Source organism: Leptonychotes weddellii, chromosome 12 (genome assembly GCF_054177405.1).
Source record: "Leptonychotes weddellii isolate Sample4059 chromosome 12, ASM5417740v2, whole genome shotgun sequence".
NCBI classification, from domain to species: domain Eukaryota; kingdom Metazoa; phylum Chordata; class Mammalia; order Carnivora; family Phocidae; genus Leptonychotes; species Leptonychotes weddellii.
The window spans coordinates 43,020,316-43,039,315 of NC_138380.1; the positions used below are offsets into that span (position 1 = coordinate 43,020,316).

General features: G+C 43.0%; 1 protein-coding gene across 3 annotated transcripts in view; it reads right to left on the reverse strand.

Moving 5' to 3' along the window:
- The window catches only part of CREB5 (cAMP responsive element binding protein 5), a 395,972-nt gene that overhangs the window by 341,426 nt on the left and 35,546 nt on the right, over positions 1–19,000 (reverse strand). The window lies entirely within an intron of this gene.

Sequence of the window (19,000 nt, forward strand, 5' to 3'; positions counted from 1 at the left end):
ACGATGGACTCTGAAAAACAAACTGAGGGTTCTGGGGGGGAGGGGGGTGGGAGGATGGGTTGGCCTGGTGGTGGGTATTGAGGAGGGCACGTTCTGCATGGAGCACTGGGTGTTATGCACAAACAATGAATCATGGAACACTACATCTAAAACTAATGATGTAATGTATGGGGATTAACATAAGAATAAAAAAAAAAAGAGTATCTGGGTTCAGATCTTGGTTCTTTCATTAATTAGCTGTGTGGCCTTGGGTAAGTCACTTAACCTCTCCATGCCTCAGTTTCCTCACATCGTACAATAATGGCACTTATCTCATAGGGTGTAAGAGTCTGTGAGGATTAAAAGAGTTAACATATGCAAACAATTGAGAACAGTGCCTGGCACATGGTAAGTGCTATGTAACTGCCAGTTCTTATTACTATTATGAAATCTGAATCTAAAACTTCTGAAAAGCATATGGTTACACAATCATGTAAATATGGTTTATTTTATGGTGACAAAAATAACAAGCAAGAATAGCATGGCATTTTAGTATCATTCATTGGCAGAGACACTAATTTTTATTCATGTATAAACTTGTTATGTTTATGTGTCAAAAAAAATCAAGGTCCTAATTTTTTATTTGTTTCCATATATTTATACACAAGCTATAATTTCAGGACTACTCAGCACACTCTTAATTGCCTGAGCTAATTTCTCCAATGAGCATTTTCTTTGCCATCATTCTGTCTTTATATTGCTCCTCCAGTGTAGAAAAGGATTCAGTAAGTCTGCATGCATACTTGTTAGAGTGTATAATCACACAGTGTGGCAAGCATACAAGGGGGGGCTCATGTCGTCCTCTGATTTATCAAACACGATTTTTATTGGAACCTATCTTGCCTGGAACCACGCTTAGTACTGGAGAGACCTAGATGAAAAAAAGCAGTCCCCAAGCAATAACCTAGTGGTCAAAGTTCAGAGTAACACAGCACTGAGTCTGATCCTCTCCCTGTCCTTCTACTCTTTACCACTAATAGCTCTATGTCCTTGGACACATTGGTAATTTCTCTGAACTTCAGTTCCTTCACCTGGAAAATAAGGAATAAATAATAATAACTACCTTATATGTTTGTTGTGAAGATTAAATGAGAACTGCCTATAAATCATCATAAATCTGGTAAGTTCTCAACAAAGTTAACTATTGCTGTATGATCTCAAAGGAGACAGACACAAGCTGATAACTACATGTCTATGTAAAAGTGAGATCAAGTTTCAAGGTCTGAGAGCACAGAACAGGCAGTGATTCAATCTACCTGTAGGAGTCAGAGTTTAGGAAAATAGAATTAAGCTAGTATTCTTAGCACCTTCTGTTCCCCACTCTGGTGTCTGTCCAACCCACTGCCCATGATCCTCGGTTGAGCGGACGTGCTCCTGTCTCAGGCTCCTGACTCCATGTCTCTAGACCCAGACCTGATCACAGCTTACTCGAATCTTCATTGAATGAGATGGTCATGGTTATCTTGTCTGACCATACATTTGATGTTTGAGTCTATTCAGTAACACCCCAAAGACCTCATCATCCAGATATGGCTGGAGGACCTGCAGTAATGGTGAACTTGCCCTCTGAGGGACTGGGCACCGCCTTTAAGATGCCTGGCAGCATTAGCAGACAGGCACTGGCCCACACCTCTGGAGCAGAAATGAGCCCAGAAATGGGCTTCCAATCCCAGAAATGAGCCCAGCACCTCAAGCCTCTCATTTGCCTGCCATCGCAGTTTGGGAGCCTCATTTCTATTTTGCAAGTAAGCTCTCCTGATTAGCAGCTCATGACTTCTGTTCAGGGCACTGGGTGCTGCCTCCCACTCTGTTCCCAGGCTCTGGATCTGGATCTACTCTCTGCCACAGCTTCTTGAATTCTGACCCTTGAATTAAACTGCCCCTCGCGCAAGTACCCAATGACCTTCTAAGGCCACTGGCCCATCTTCATTTGCCTTCATTGCTTAAAAACTTCCTCTTCACAGGGAGCTAATCCGTCTGCCTGTAACTTGTAGCCACTGGGTTCACCCCCATCCCCAGGGGCCATCCGGACAAAGTGGCAGAGTTTCATGTTTCTGCAGGCAACCCAAAGCTGCTCACCACGCCCCACTCCTCTTGAACAGACCAGCATCTCCAGGTCATTTCTGCTGCTTCTCTTGGGATGCTCTCTTTCCTAGGGTGCCAACTTGATATGGGCATCAGGCTGACAATGACTTTTCCCTGCCACCCATCCTAGGGGACGCATGCATTTGCACAACAGCTTCAACAGAGTAGCCCCATGAAGAAAACCATGTGGAGAAACTCTGACAGATGGGCAGGCTGATGTGAGCTGCAGTGACTTCTGCACACCTCGTATCACCCCCACAAGAGCAACTCGTCGTCATGTCTACAGAAGGAAAGTAAAGAATTGCAAGCATCACCAGGAGCAGTAACTCCTCCATTTTCATAAATCCTCAGCGGGATCTTGTGAACAGGTGCTGTCTCCTGACATGGGTACTGCTAGAGTTGTGCCCAAGAATGCACAGCGAACAGTAAATACAACTTCTCAGAACCAAATCCAGGACATATTATATCTTTTTCCTTTCTAGATGAGCGAAAGGACAGGGAAAAAAGTGAAAGGGTGAAATCAAAAGTTGTGTTTATTGTAGTGTAGTGCCCTTGTCCTGTGGTTCCAAGGACTAGAGTTAGTCTGTATAATGCCACAGCCTGTCCTAATGACCCTCCCTCACCGAGAGGACAATTCTGCTGGATGGTCTTCCTCTGCCCCTCCAAATCTATTCTCTGCTCCCCTGTATGTTCTAGGAGGCTTCCTCCAGATTCCCTTGACTGGAGGGTGGAAGAGGGGAGAAGTCAGGTGTCCACTGCCTGTACCACCTCTCTGTTGGGGTTTGGGTGGCAATGGCTATGTGTCTCCACATAGGGCGGGCAGCCCCCCTCCCATATTAAGTCCTCTCCAGTGGGTTCTTCCCCTTGGCCCCCTGGGAATGGTCCCTGCTACGGCTACACCCTAGTTGGCCTGCCCACAGCTCTGAAGTAACTCCTTCATTACCTTTTCTTTCCTTATCCCTTGGAGGGTGCCATCTGCACGGACCCAGGCTGATACAGCAGTCTCAGTTTGAGAAAACCTTTCATTATGTTCATATGCCTAGATTTTCAAGGCTTTGACCTAGGACCTCAGAATTCTCTAGGGGAGTCAATGGGCCAGAGAGATGTCATTCGGAATCTGGATGTTCCTGGACAAAGAAAAGTCAGACCATTCAGGATATTTGGAATGAGGTGGAAGGACTTGTTTGCAAATGTTTCCTAATTAAGAGATGTTGAGATGTTGGCCTTATGATATGGGAAAGTTAAACCCAGAAGAAGCCAGGGAAGGCAACAGAGATTTACTGCTGTTTATTTAGTCCTCATCACAACCCTATCGAAAAGGTATTTTATAACCCCTAGTTTATAGATAAGAAAACCTGAGGTAAACAACTTTCCCAAGGACCCAGCTAGAAAAAGGGGAGCCAGGAACCAAACACACATCTGCCAACCCCAATGCCTGCAGTCTTCCGCAGCCTGACCGCTTTTCTCTTTCTGATTGAAAGGGTCCCAAAATAATCAGTGAAAATTCCCTAAGAGTCCACGATAGATCTGACTTCATCTTGAGAAACATGATCATTCTCAATTTTCATGAGGTACCAAGATAAAAACTTCATGTGTTTCTTTTTTTTTCTTCAGTCATCTATTTAAGATAAAACTGATCAGGGAATCACTAGGTGGAATTTATTAGGAAGACCACAAAAGAAACATAAGAACCTATTTATTTTACTAACACTTTTTATAAATGAAGGTGCTATTACGCCCTTCAGGTCTGTTTTTATTTCATTTCTTCAACTTGCCCGAGTCTGGTTTCTTGGTTGTCCTTATTTTGCCTGTTTCTGCCCCAGCGAGGTGCTGCGGGTTCTGTGAAATCATTGCCTTTATAGCTGTGCTTGGTCCATTGCAGGGGGAAGAGAAATACAGTCTCTCTGCTTCCTTTTTAAAACCTGACAGTCACACTTTCTCCACTTCAAAGCCACACCATATGACCTCAGCAGGCTGACATAAATGGACACTCATGCAAGAGATTATTCATTCAGTGGCTTTTTCCAAGTGAGGAAAAAAAGAGCTATTTGTTAACCTTTGTAGAGTTTAACAGTTTACAAAGCCATTTTCCATACATTAATTTAATTTTGGTTATTAGAATGATTTATGAGATGGAGATTTTTTTTTCTCATTTCTGCAGATGACGAATCTGAGATTTAGAGAGGGAAAGTAATATGCCTGAGGTCACACCACTTGTGAAAAGCAGAGCTAGGACTTGAATTCAGGCCCCCTTCCCCTAAACACTAGGATATTCTTAGAACAGAGCAGAGTGACCAATCTGCCAGTGCTTTGGGATGTTTCTACACCTGGGGGAATTAATCTAAGTGCCAGTGAATTCTAAAAATACACTGATGACACAATACTCAAGTGTTGCTCTAGAAGGCCCTAGGCCCTGGATGTTTCCAAAGATGGGGAGCAAGTTGTCCCCTCACCGTGGAGCCTGAAGAAACTGCATCAAGTACCCTCCAGAACCTTCTGCCCTGGATCAAGCTGCAAAACCCTCTGTGCAATATCCCCAGTCCAATTAAAGAATTAAAGAATACCTAAAAATATGGAAAGACATCCCAAGTTCATGAATTGCAAGGATTAATGTTATTAAAAGACTACACTACACGAGTTGATCTTTAGATTCAATACAATCCCAACCATAATCCCGGATGCCTTTTTTGCAGAAACTGACAAGCTGATCCTAAAATTCATATGGATGCAAGGCATCCAGAATAGCCAAAACAATCTTTTAGAAAAAGAACAGAGTTGGAAGAATCACATGTCCTGCTTTCAAAACTTACCACAGGCAGTAGTAATTAAGACACATAGATCAATGTAATAAGAATCAGAAATAAACCCTTACATCTATGGTCAATTGATTTTCAAGAAAAATTCCAGAACTTTCCAATGGACAAAAAAATAGTCTTTTCAACAAAGAGTGCTGGGACAACTGGACATCCACATGCAAAAGACAGAAGTTGAACCTCTACCTCACACCATATATAAAAATTAACTCAAAATGGATCATAGAACTAAATATAAGAGTTAAAACAAAAAGTTAAGACTATAAAACTCTTGGAAGAAAACATAGGTATAAATCTTTGTGACACTGGATTTGGCAATAGATTTTTAGATATGAAACCAAAAGTAGAGCAACAAAAGAGAAATAAATTGGACTCATCAAAATTTAAAACTTTTGTCCTTCTAGGGACACCATCAAGAAAGTGAAAAGATGACACAATGGGAGAAAACATTTGCAAATCATATCTTTGACAAAAATCTAGTATCCAGAATAAAGAACACTTACAACTCAACAATGAAAAAAAAGTAACCTGATCAGAAAGACAACAAATGATCTGAATATACATAAAAGAAGATATCCAGATGGCCAAAAAACACATGAAAAGATGTTCAATATTATTTGTTACTAGGGATATCTGAATCAAAAGCACAGTGAGATATCACATCACACCAACTAGAATGGCTAAAATCAAAAAGACACACAAAGTGTTGGTAAGGTAGAGAAATTTCTGCCTCTCATACATTGCTGGTGGGAATTTAAAATGAAGCAGCCACTCTCAATAACAGTTTGGAAGTTCCTCAAACTGTTAAACATGGAGTTACCAAATGATCAGGCAATTCCATTCCTAGGTCTACACCCAAGAGAAACGAAAATATGAGTCCACACAAAAACTCGTACACCCATACATGAATGTTCACAGCAGCATTATTCATAGTTGCCAAAAAGTGGAAACAATCCAAATGTCTACCAACTGATAAATAGATAAGCCACATGTGGTATATCCTTATGTTGAAATATTATCTGGCAATGAAAAAGAATGAAATACTGATACATGCTATACAGTGTGGTTGAACCTTAAAAACATTATACTAAGTAAGAGAATGCAGACCCAAAAGCCCATGTATCATATGATTCCATTTACATGAAATATGCAGAATAGGCAAATCCATGGAGACAGAAAGTAGAGAATCATGGTGGCCAGGGGCTGCGGCAAAGGAAGAATGTAGTGACGGCTAACGGATATGGGGTCTCTTCTGGAGGTGATGAAAATGTTTTAAAACTAGATAGTGGTAATGGTTACACAATTCTGTGAATATACTAAAAAAAATTCTGAATGGTACACTTTAAAAATTGTACACTAAATGTATGTGAATTATATCACAATAAAGTTATTATATATTTTTAAAGTCTACAAGTGGGTTCACTACATTTTACCCCAGTTTTTCAGCTTGAAAAATGGCAATGGATTTACTAGTTAAGCTTTCTAAGATCTGTGCCTTCTAAAACAAAATCAGGACACATTCAAACACGAGAGGTTTCTGCCTTTATATTTATTTAAATGAAAAGGTCTACATATTCAAGCACAGTGAGTTGTTTTACAAATCTGTTGGGAATATGTCACAACGACACAAAATTGGAGCTGTCACAGAAAATCCTAGAGGTAGGGGCTCATATAGGTCAACCATCAGTCCACATGAAATATACATTTTCACCACTCAAAAAACACACTAATTTCTAGACTGTAGCCATGATGAGTTAATGGAAAACTGTGACTACCAAAAGGAGTTTATGCAGGAAAATAAATATCACTACTTTCTACACTAAGCTCAGAGTATGCACATTTAACAGGCACCAAGTCTCGAGCAAATACCCACCCAAAACACACAGTAACCAGAACATCTTGTTTTGTTGACTGGTGTCTAATATAATAGGTGCTCCATAAGCAATGGCTGAATGAATACGTGGCTTTTTCCCTCATCAAACGCTAAGTCTTCCTTCTTGGTTTTGTCTTTCCTTTGTACTTCTTCTCCTGTGATTACACCTCGGCTAACACCGAGTACTTTTATAGGACCTGCATCTCCCTGATACTCCTCCCTCCACTCCTTTCATGCTTTCTCCTTTCTCTGACACTCTCCTCCCTCTCCAGCTCTCTCTTTCTCTCCTCTCCCCAACCCCATCTGATCCATGGTCAAATCCTCTCAATTCCACTTCTCTTAAATCTATCCATTTTTCTCCACTCCCACTGCCACCATCTCAGACAAAACCATCATCGGCTTAACTGTTTTTTTTGGAACAGCTCACAGTATGAATAGCTGACCTTTATGAGGTGTCTACTGTGCCAAACAGCTCTCATTTCATCCCCAGGGTAACTCTACTGGGTAAGTGTTATCGCTAGTCTCCATTTTAAAATCAAGACTCACACAGTCTAAGTCGCCTGTCCACCCCCAAACTGATCACTGAGTCTGTCAGACTCCATGGCCTTCAATCCAACCCATCTCACCATCCTGCCCCAGCCCTGCTGCATGCCCAACATGGCTGCCAGAGCCATGCTTCTAATATTCAAAGCTGAAAGCAGCACTCCTCTGCATACAACTCTTCACTGCGCTCTAGGGTAAAGTATGAGCCCTTTAATAAGGTTCTACCTGATGATGTTCTTCCTTAACCCTCCCATCTTGTTTATTACCAATTCCTATGAGTCCTTTGGAAATCACCATAGCTGTCACCACCTCCATGGTAGACACTCCACCTGAAAGAAGGAGTTAAGAAATCCTCTCATGGGTTCCCTAACCTCTTACCCTTACCCCCGTGAAAACCCTTAGAAGGCAGAACATCGAATAGTCAGAGTTAAAACCACAGGCTCCCACTGCTGGTCTTCAATTCCAGTTCTGCCACTTACCAGCGAGGTGACTTTGTGCAATATTCTTAACCTCTTTGTGCCTCAGTTTCCTCATCTGTAAATTAGAGGTAATAACAGCACAAGCATGCACCTTACTGAGTTGTTATAAAGTTTACATGTGAAGCAATTAGACATGGTAAGCACACATGTTAATAAGGAAAACTTTTCCTTACTACCCTCTCTTACCTTTTTTTTTTGTTTCTGTCTCTATGATTCCTGCAAACTTTCATTTTCTATGAATAAATTTCATATTAGTGTGATTTCCTTACATTTGTAAAATGTTTAACCCTTTTCAAAATTCTTCGTCCTCAAAGCAATTCCTTGAAATAGGCAGAACAGATCATTTTACAGAGAGTTTAAATGTCTTTATAGGTCACAAGAATGTGGTGGGACCATTGTAATTAGCAGGTAGTGAGGGTTCGTCAGTGCAATAGCAGTAGAAGACACAGTATCAGTGACAGAGACTACAGCTATAGAAAAATCATTATCTTCAAAGTGCTATTTGAGCCACCTAATTTGCTTCTCTGAGCCTCATCTTCCTATGAAATGGGGATAATGACACATACTTTACAAGACTGCAATGAGGTTTAAACAAAATAACATACATAAAGTATCTGTTCAGTGCCAAGAAGCTAGTGAACACCCAGTAAATATTAGTTCATGACAACAGGACATGGTCACTGAGCTGGTCACAGGGGAGGCCAAACACAAACCCAAGTTGGACTATATACTTCCCACCATGACAGCCCGGCCTCCCACCTGAACATAGCCCAGCCCTGTTTTCAGTAGAACACATCAGTCATCTCATCCATAAATGTGTACCCTGCCTGCCCTCTTCTTTGCCTGGAAAGAGAAGGGGTGTATGGAGGGACAGGAGCATAGAAGAGGGGATTTAATACAACCCATGATGATAAGATTTCAGAACCTAAAATTGCCCATGGGCCTTGCCTTTATGGGTGACCTAATGAGAAACACCAGTGCTAAGTGACTCTGACCCAACAACGCATCTCACTTCTTGAGGCCCCTGGCAAGAGGAAAACAAAGGCCCCTTTTCCTCATTCTTACTTTCAGTGCTTTCTCCCTCTTCTGAACAGATGAAAGTATCATCAAGATACAAGCTCAGATTCTGACTGATGAGACAGGAAAACTGGAAGCCTGGACAAGGGATGAGAAGGGTGAGATTTGCAGAGGCAGCTGAATGCCAGCTCCAAAGAGGGACTCCCTCTCTAGAAATGTGACCACGGCAAGACACCCATGCTCATTTTTCCAGGACGCCAATAAAGCCCAGTTCCACTGGGGTGTTCACATGGGGCAGTCAGCAAGGGAGTAGAGGCTCGAATGAGCACAGCCCATCTTGGCAGGGAGGGTGACAGGGTGTGGGTGTCCTGTCATCAGATCTGCATGACATCGACCCAACCCATTACCTCAGCAAGAATCGCATCACTCAGGGAGCATAAGGACCAGGCCCACCGGGGTCATCAAATCCCACAGCAAGGCATTAAAAGCCTCTTGCCTCTCTCCTTCGTGGTTCCTGTAGGCCTTTCTATGGGAATTGCTATTCCCACGGCCACTAGGTCTCAGGCACCACCTAAGTATTTAACGTATGTTAACTCACTGAATTCCCACAACATCCCTTCCAGGAATGCAACAGCATCCATATTTTACTGGTGACTGAGTTGAGCTCAGAGAGGTGAAGTCATTGTCCATGATCACACAGTTAGTCCTTGCAAAGTTGATATTCAAACCCAGGTCACCCTGAGACCACAGCCCATGTGTTTTTTTCCACCAAGCTACCCAGCCTCCAGAATAAATTCAGGACCCCTCTCTTTTTTTTTTTTTTTTAAAGATTTTATTTATTTATTTGACAGAGAGATAGAGAGCGCACACAAGCAGGGTGAGTGGCAGGCAGAGGCAGAGGGAGAAGCAGGCTCCCCGCAGAGCAGGGGGAGCCTGATATGGGACTCGATCCCAGGACCCCGGGATCATGACCTGAGCAGAAGGCAGTCACTTAACCAACTGAGCCACCCAGGCGCCCCAGGACCCCTCTCTTAATACTACCCTTTCCTGTCTGCCTAGGTTCGGAATTATACAATCAAAACAGGAGTGAAAGGCTTTTTTTTTATAATGTTCCTGTACATTTGAATCCAGCTTTACATTACTTTTCATTGCTTTTTTTTTTTTTAATTTTCAAAACCACCCATGCCACCCACATTGCAATGCTCACTTAGTGAATACTATATGATCAGGCATCTTGCTAGATGCTCGAGGATACAAAATAAATAAGACACAGTCTCAGGCCTTCCCCCAGGACCCAAAGCTAAGCCTGATCTGATGCAAGGGTTCTTTAAGGAGCTATCCCCTGCACTAAGCATGGCTCATTCATCTCACTGCTAATGTGTCCTAATCTTCCACCCCAGTTTAAATACCTGGGCTTCTACGTGTCCAGAAAGCAAGACTTCCAACTCTAGACTTCTCTAGGTCTTGTCTCCCTGTTCTAGTGATTAGTCTCCCTGATTAGTAACACCACTTCCTCTTAAGGCGAGGGTCCTGCTGTGCTCTCCCATGCCTCCTTTCCAGGCCTGGAGTCCTGTCCAATGGCACAAAATCTGATGCAATAGCCACCATCCATTCCGTAGTCTTAGTTTGCCTGTTTGTTGGGAAACCCTGCCCCCCGCAGGTTGGGTCCCCATTGCAAATCTCCCATGAGGACAGCAATCATGCTTTCCACAGGTGCCAGGCTTCCCATTCACTCCATCGGGCTGGCCAGAGATTCTGTTCTGAGGCAGGGGGCAACCCCAGTTCTAAGCCCACAGGCCACCAATCCCACCTTTATAGGTGACTAGGTTGTACCCCACTGAGTCCCAGGGCAAGAAGAAATGGTCCCTTTGTTTCTCTGGCTGAAAGCCAATCTTCTACAAACAAGTTTTTCTGCATGTATCTAACAGACCCAGACATATCCACATAAAATCCAGTCCCTAGCATGATCTATTACAGGAATTTTTTTCATTCATTTTGTTTACTTTTTGTGTAGCACCTTCTCAAATTCAAAAACAAATTCTGGGGGGTCACAAGACATATAGAAACTACTTTCAGGTCAACTACTCCCCAATTCCACAAAGGTGTATGGACTGCCTGCCAAATGCAGGACACAGAGGAGGACCCTATCCCTTGCACGCTGAGCAATCTGCTAGTCAGCAGATATAGATTTACGTTCCTAAGATTAGTAGAACAGTCCAAAATCTAGCGCTCATAAAATTTAGAAAGCTTTACTCAGCAGCGACTGTTCTGACTGTAGCCAAACAAGAAGAGAGCGTGTTCCAGGCACAGTTCTGTAAAGAGAGGCTGAGAATAAAATAGGTGAGTTTTTGACCATGTGGAAGAGAGCAGATACAACACCCATATTTTAAAAAGACCTGCTAACCTGCCTTTCTGCTAAAGGGACATGGTCTTTAGAGTTTTCTCCCTTTCCCTAAGAACCCCACAAAGACTTTGCAACTATACCATCATCTAGGGCTCTCTGCTGGGGAGAATTATTGTGTTAGCAAAAAGGTCTTTAAAAGCAGCCTCGTGGCTCAGGGAGTAGTGCCCCCATTAGCAGGCAGTCCATCACAGTGAAGTTCCCTCAGCCAAGGACCATGGTCACATGGCTGTCAGTGACCAATCCATAACCATAAGTGAGAGCATTAAAACAGCACAGGAGAGATTTGTTTTCCGAGAGCGAAGGAAACAAACTAGGAGACAATTCTCCAAAGACTGAACATTCACAACCAGCAAATGCCTGCTGGAAATTTATATGCTGTGGGTGTAAAAGCAGTGAAATTCAATAATCTCAAAGCCACAGATTTGTAACTTGCACTTATGTAAATATTTATGGATTCTTTGGGAAAAAATCAATCCTCTCAGCCTTTCTCTTTAGTACATGCTTCAGAGGGAACTTTTTTTCCCCCAAGATGGGGATGTAAACTCTAGCTATTGCTGAAGAACATTAAGTCAGCAGACTGCCCAAGAACAACCTGAATTCCACTTATGATTTTACTCTGCAGATTATATCCCATTCTCCTCCCCAACACCAGTGAGAGTGCAGAGGAAATGGGGTCCCCTCTGTGGCCTGGCCTCGCTGAGACTGGGAAGGTTCAGAGTTGACCAAGTCAGTAACACCCCTTACAGAGGGATCAGCCACCCCTCCACTGTTACTGAGAAATCAAATGCACACAGTTCTCCACTGGTATCTGACACAAGCCCGGAGCCTCCTGGCCAGAGCTATTACAACAGCCTGTTAACCATCTTCCTGACTGCTGACCTCCCGAGGGCGGTCATCCTAGAACCCTGGCTTTACTGTGTTTTGCCCCCTCCTCAATGCCCACCTGAAGCATCAAAGCCCCAAAGCTAGTCTGAGCTTTTTAGCAGGACAGTTAAGGCACTCTGCTGTCCAGCCCCGACCTTTATCCCCTGAAGGCTCATAGCTGCATAAATCCTATATCTCGGCAATCCTGAATCTCTTGCCACACACTTTTAGCAATTAATTTACAAATAGCATTTTTCTCATGCTTGTAAACGACACCATTTCTCACTTCTACATTGATTACAATCCTGTTCTACCTTCAAGGCTTGGTTCAAATGTTACCATAAGAAAACCTCTACTCCCTGCACCCCCCCATGTCCACTCGCAAATAATGAAATGCTCCATCTGCCCGCCTGATTCCCCCACCAGATAGGAGGCACTTTCATCCTTGTCTGTCTCTGTGGCTCCATGGAGTTTAGCCCACATAATAGGCACTTCCAAATACATCTGAGGATTGACATATGCCTCCTAGTAAGTGAACAATTCTAATGTCTCAACACACATAACTGATGACTTGAAGTTTACCTCCCACATGCTTCCTCTATCAAATGCTATGCTTAAAGCTGCTGTTCATTATCTGATTAAAAGAACTAAAGCTGGGGGGCACCTGGGTGGCTCAGTTCATTGGGCATCTGGCTCTTGGTTTTGGCTCAGGTCATGATCTTGGGGTCCTGGGATCAAGCCCCGCATCAGGCTCCACACTCAGCGGGGAGTCTGCTTGCAGATTCCCTCCTTCTTCCTCTGCCCCTCCCCCTGTTCATGCACACACTCTCTCTCACTCTCTCTAAAATAAATAATCTTTAAAAAAATAAAAGAACTAAAGATGGCAGAAATACTATCTAAATGCATGTTAGTGGGGTGGTCAGGTGCCCCACACAACTACAGGGAACCCCCATTTGAGGACCAGTGAGGTGGAGTGTTGAAGCTACTATAAGGGCATCTCTTCAGCACCCATGAAGAAAGGGGTGTGGAAGTGGGGACCAGTAGGCTCGGTCCTCCATGGCCGACCCACCCTATGTCCAAACACATTTCACTATAATAGGCCAGATCCTCCCAAGTGATGAAGATACTGTTGAGGTGGCATTCCAGCTCTTTCAAACTATAAAACAGCATTGGCATATTGGCATCTCAGTCCTCTAGAAAGGAACTTTATGTGCTTAACCGCATACCTCAGGAATAATATTCACTCCAGTGGGATTGGGGGCCCGGAGACACCAACACTGACAAGTGAGTGTCATAGTAATAAGAGGAGGGTGGAGCCCCAGGTAGACTGGTCACGACGCATGACCAATCGTGACATAGACTGGCCCATCTAATTAGGCTCAGGTGGAGGTGTGGTAGCCACAGATGTCGTGAGGTGGCATCGGGGGCCAACGCAGCCAACACAGATGAGGAGGGAGAATGGCAGAGAGCAGTTGTGGGAGAAGCCTGAGAAATGCTAATAATGACAAAGCAGCGGGGACCCCAGCGCTGGCACCTTTCATCACAAGTGTCAGGAGCCTACCTTCAGGCTGATCTAATGCCCCAGAAGCAGCGGTGGGCCACTTCAGCTACAACCACAGGGGGAGAGCGTGTGGGACAGGAACACGTTAGGAGAGAGATGATCCGGAAGCTTCTACACAAACAGGAACTGGAGGAGAGTCTCAGCCACTAGCCTGACCCATATCCTCTCCCAGCAAGAAGGATTTCAAACCCCACTAACCCCAGCAAGGTGAAGAAGGCAGCATTTTCATTTACAGAGATTTTTCTTTTGTTTTACTCCGACTGCACTGAAGAAAACCTGCACCTCTAGCGGTTTCATGGGTGATGACACAGTAAATGGCAACAGACATTGCTAGAGTGGTGGCTCATAGCAGGATAGGCCCTAATCCGAGAGTGTTTTGAAAATTGCTGGGTGCTTCATTTTGTTTTTTACCATGATTGGAAGAAAACTGAGGGCATTTACTGGGTGGGGTTCAGGGATGCCAACTGTCCTATAATAGACAAGACACTCCTCGCCCTGCACCCGCACACCCAACTCTCAAATGCCATTCATGTAGGAAAAAAGACACTTAAAATTATATGAGAAACTAACTCAATTTTATATGTGTAAACGAAATGCATTTTTGCATGATTTTATTTTTTAATTTTTTTAAGATTTTATTTATTTGGGAGAGAGAGAGAGACAAATAGAGAGCAACCACAAGCAGGGGGAGCGGCAGGCAGAGGGAGACGCATGCTCCCCGTTGGGCAGGGAGCCCGGTGCCGGACTTGATTCCAGAACCCTGGGATCACGACCTGAGCCGAAGGCAGACGCTTAACCAACTGAGCCACCCAGGTGTCCCTTGCATGATTTTAATATATGCTGAAATTTTTAGAAATGCAACCTGGAAAGAGAAGATTGTATTTGTTTTCATCTGGAATTTTACCGTAAGTTGTTCACCACCGGGGAACATCAGAATTGTCAACACAAGGCAATACATTTGTCACATTCCCCTAATTCATGGGGAAATCTAACACCAAGGTGCAAGGACTTGACCCTTCATTAATTAAGTCTTCCAGAGTAGTAGCAACTACCATGTGCATACTGAAATGCTGTGCTGCTTTCTCCATTTGCTCCAGCCCTCCATGATCCACTGTCCGCCTTTCACTGTTCTGTTTTCTGTATCAGGAGGCTGAGCTCTATGGACTGCATCCCCCAGGCTCCCTTGCCCTCTGGCTTCCAGCATTCAGCCAATGAGAGGCAGTGGCAGGAGATCAGAGGGTGAGAGGAGAGAGTATACATTCCCCACTCCCCTTCCTCCTAACCTGAAGGTCCGGATGTTGTTTCCTCCCATCTTCCAGCTCCAACTCACAGGATTTCTGCAGGCTTAGGGGTGACAACGGTTTCTAGCTGTCCCTAGTCTCTGGTCCCTCACTCTCTTTGGCTTGTTCCCATAACCCTGCCCTCACTTTCATTCAAGTCTTTTCAGTTAAACTCTTTACTGTGGCATCTCCTTCCTGTTAGGAGTCTGAATGCTATAAATACATATTATTTTATTAAAATTACATTTATTTCATGACTTTATTATATATTATATTTAGGGCATTTTTTAATCACGTGTCTAGGGTTTTTTAAATTTTAAATTTTTTTTTTTTTTTAAATTAAATGGAGGGGCAGAGGGAAAGGGAGAAAGGGAATCTTAAGCAGGCTCCACACCCAGCGTGAAGCCCAATGTGGGGCTGGATCTCACAACCCTGAGGTCATAACCTGAGCCAAAATCAAGAGTGGGATGCTTAACCAACTGAGCCACCCAGGCCCCCTTAAGGTAGGTTTTTTATTTATAAGATTGCGACAATTTATTTTAAATATTTTTCTAAAGAGAAAATGTAGCAATGACATGTAGCAATGACACTAACATATAACTTGGATGTAACTGTATGTATTTACATATGTGTATACCTCAAAATACATGTTCTGTTTGGGAAACCCTATGGAGGTTAGTCAAGAATGTCAACTCAGGGATCCTCCCAAAACCATCAGCTCTTTTTAAAGTAAGGCAACTGAATAGTATATAAACTCAATCCTTATTTACATTCAAGTTCTCAGGATCCAGGACGGAAAGACCAAGTTAGCAACACTCTCTAGAGAGTGGTACCCGAATAGGGATGCTCCTGTAGGAATGTCATACTTCTGTGCACACACAACCTTGACCTCCCTTGGCCCCCCTCGGGGTACAGCCACAGTACATGCATGCACACACACACCATGCAACCTCTGGGTAAATTCAATCCCACTATTTTTAAGCTGCAGCCCCACAACCAGCTTCACCTAATACTAATTTTTCACACACACACACACACACACACACACATACACACACACACACATATTTTGGCAAAAGAACAGAATGGCATCCCAGGAAAGTGGCTGGAATCCAGGTCAATTGTAAAAGACCAGAACAGTCTGGGTCCTACGTGTTTATGCCCAAACCATAGAAAGGCTTACAGAAAGCCTAATACAGCTGGTATAACTTTAAGTCTGAGGAATGTTAGATGCCAGCCACAATACAGACTAGTTACTTTCTAATAAATATATATTTGATAAATGCACAAATTAAGGAGAAGTTCCCTCAGGAGAGAGATTCCTAGTCAAGGGCCCTCCCAACTGTATTTTCTTCCCTCTATTCCCTTTGTACACCACACACCCATGCCACAGACCCTTATAAAGTTCTCCAGATCACAGCTAGTACTAGTACTTGTGAAGCATAATAGGAGTATCAACTACTGTTTTTGTCCAAATCATCTTGATTGGAGGCACAAAGAAAAATCTTGGTTCTCCCTTACAGACCTGGCCTTCCCTATAGACCCACAAATGGTGGATACTCACCATACAGCAGGGGCTCCCCCAGTCCCAGGTTTATAATACCTTAGGGATCTGCATCTGCCTCATCATCCATGACTCCAAATACCCCACCATATCCAACAGAAAATTACTGTTTCAAAAGGACTGATTAATTGCAGAGAATAGATGTTCTAACCCATTTTCAACACTTTGCTAAGGCTTGAGACAAAGTGAGAGTGCCAGTTTTCATCTCCTGCTCCCCATGTTTCTCTCCCCTCACCCAAGGTCCACAGACAGACAGGGGGAAGGGCAAGGAAAGCTATGATGAGGTGGAGCATCTGGCTAAGCAGATTCCACTCCCGAGGCAATCCATTATCTGGGGGAAATTATGGTTTAACATCAACCATTTGAGTTGTTGCAAATACCCTTTTCTAATCGATGTTAGGCATTTCCTAATTGCGTATTTTCTTCAGCATGAGAAACCGTAAGCTTGGTAAATTATCTACTTTAATATCTCACGTAATATACAATTCGAGCATCAGAACAGCAGTTTAGAACAGCAAGCATCACACTTTTGAACTAGGATAATTTTTGAGATTTTCCAGGCTCTTCCTTAAGTAGCTGTTTCTGGTGACGTATTATATAAAGCCCTCAGATACCCACTAATTGATTTAAAACCCAGTTAGGCACATTACAAATACCCTTGGGCTTTTTATTATCTTGGTCTAACAGAAAGCATCAGAATCATTATTATCAATCGCAACAGGATCCATCAAACAAACAGCGTGTATTATACTGGCATCCTCCTTTGGGAAGAGAAGACCAAAAATAAATAAATAGACAAACAAAATTAAGCTCATGAGCAATATCAACTGATTCTCCAAAATAACAGCTTCTTTTATTATTGTGGGGCACATATGATTTCATTCCCATGGTCCAAAGGAAGACCAAAGATGCACTCTCATCACTGGCTGAGCTTACCTCATGCACTAGATCTTTCAATTCTGACAGTTCCAAAGTCTAAGAAAACTCAGCAGTATTTCGCTCTATTTTACTGTGAAGTGTTAGAAGGAGATAGGAGAAAGCAGTGGGGTGGGGGGGAACAGAGGAAAGGCTGACAGGGACTTTCTCAGGAGAAACTGACAGAGTTACTAGCCTTAGTCGAACAATTTTAAGCAACTGATGAAACATTTAAAAAAATGCAATCATGACCTTGATGTTAGGAATATTCCTGTGAGACAGACCCTTGAGTAATGACATTAACTCCCCTCAAGAAGGAACCTTATAACATGACCAAGCAATAAACAAAAACTGCAGTCATTATATAAATATATGTTATTCATTGGTTTTCAACTTTTAACATTAAACAAAAACACAGAAGACAGAGCAGTGGTTGCAAGACAGAACGAAAAGGTAAATCACGTGAACAATGTGAAAGTAACTATGGCACTGAAAAGGTGCAATGTGGAAAGGAGTAGGATAAGAAAGGGGTCCACACTCAAGAGCTTCAACTTAAGAAATTGACTGAGGGGCGCCTGAGTGGCTCAGTCAGTTAAGAGTCCAACTCCTGATTTTAGCTCAGGTCATGGTCTCAGGGTCATGGAATTGAGCCCCAGGTCAGGCTCCACGCTCAGTGCAGAGTCTGCTTCTCCCTCTCCCTCTGCTCCTCCTCCTCCCTACCCCCCCCAACCTGTTCATACTCTCTCTCTCTCTCTGTCTCTCTCAAATAAATAAATAAATAAAATCTTTAACAAAAACAAAATTGATTGAAAGTTGATGGGACACAAAGTGAACATGCAAGTTATAGGGTTTTTTTTTTTTCCAAGTTTTCATTTAAATTCCAGTTAGTTAACATACAGTGTGATATTAGTTTCAGGTGTAGGAAGCAGTGACTCATCACTTACATACAACACCCAGTGCTCATCACAACGCAAGTTAAAACTTAAAGGCAGGGGCAACCAACAGAAGGAGTAAATGTAATAATGGAACATTGAGAGAAGACAGGGGATAGAGAAGAATCAGGGCAACTGAGCTAAAGCCCCATTTTCAAAGCAGAGACTCAACAGATGTTGCAAAAAGATGATAAAGAAAGAAACATGGATATAATCATATTATTTAGAGTCTGGCAGTCACTTCCAAAAAAAACAAAAAACAAAAACAAAACCAGTTAGAAAAGATTACCTCTGGTGAATGGCCAGAAATAATCATTTTTAACTTAAGTTCTTCTACTTTGCTTCCAAATACACATATTACAAGGAAGAGGAGAAGGAGGGAAGAAGAAGAAGCTCAGCCAAGATGGAGAGCAGGAAAATGCCATTTTAAAGAAAATAAGAGGGGTTGGGGAATGGTTAAGAATTGGTTAAGAAGCCAGAGTTTCATGTTTGCCTCAGCCAATGATAGGTGTGTGATCAGAGGATAGCAGAAAGAAGCCCAAAGAAGGGATCACAAGGCCTGTGTCCCAGCCATGGCTCTGCTCCTAGCAGTGTGACCAGAAGCATGTTATTTAACCCCTCTGGGCCTCAG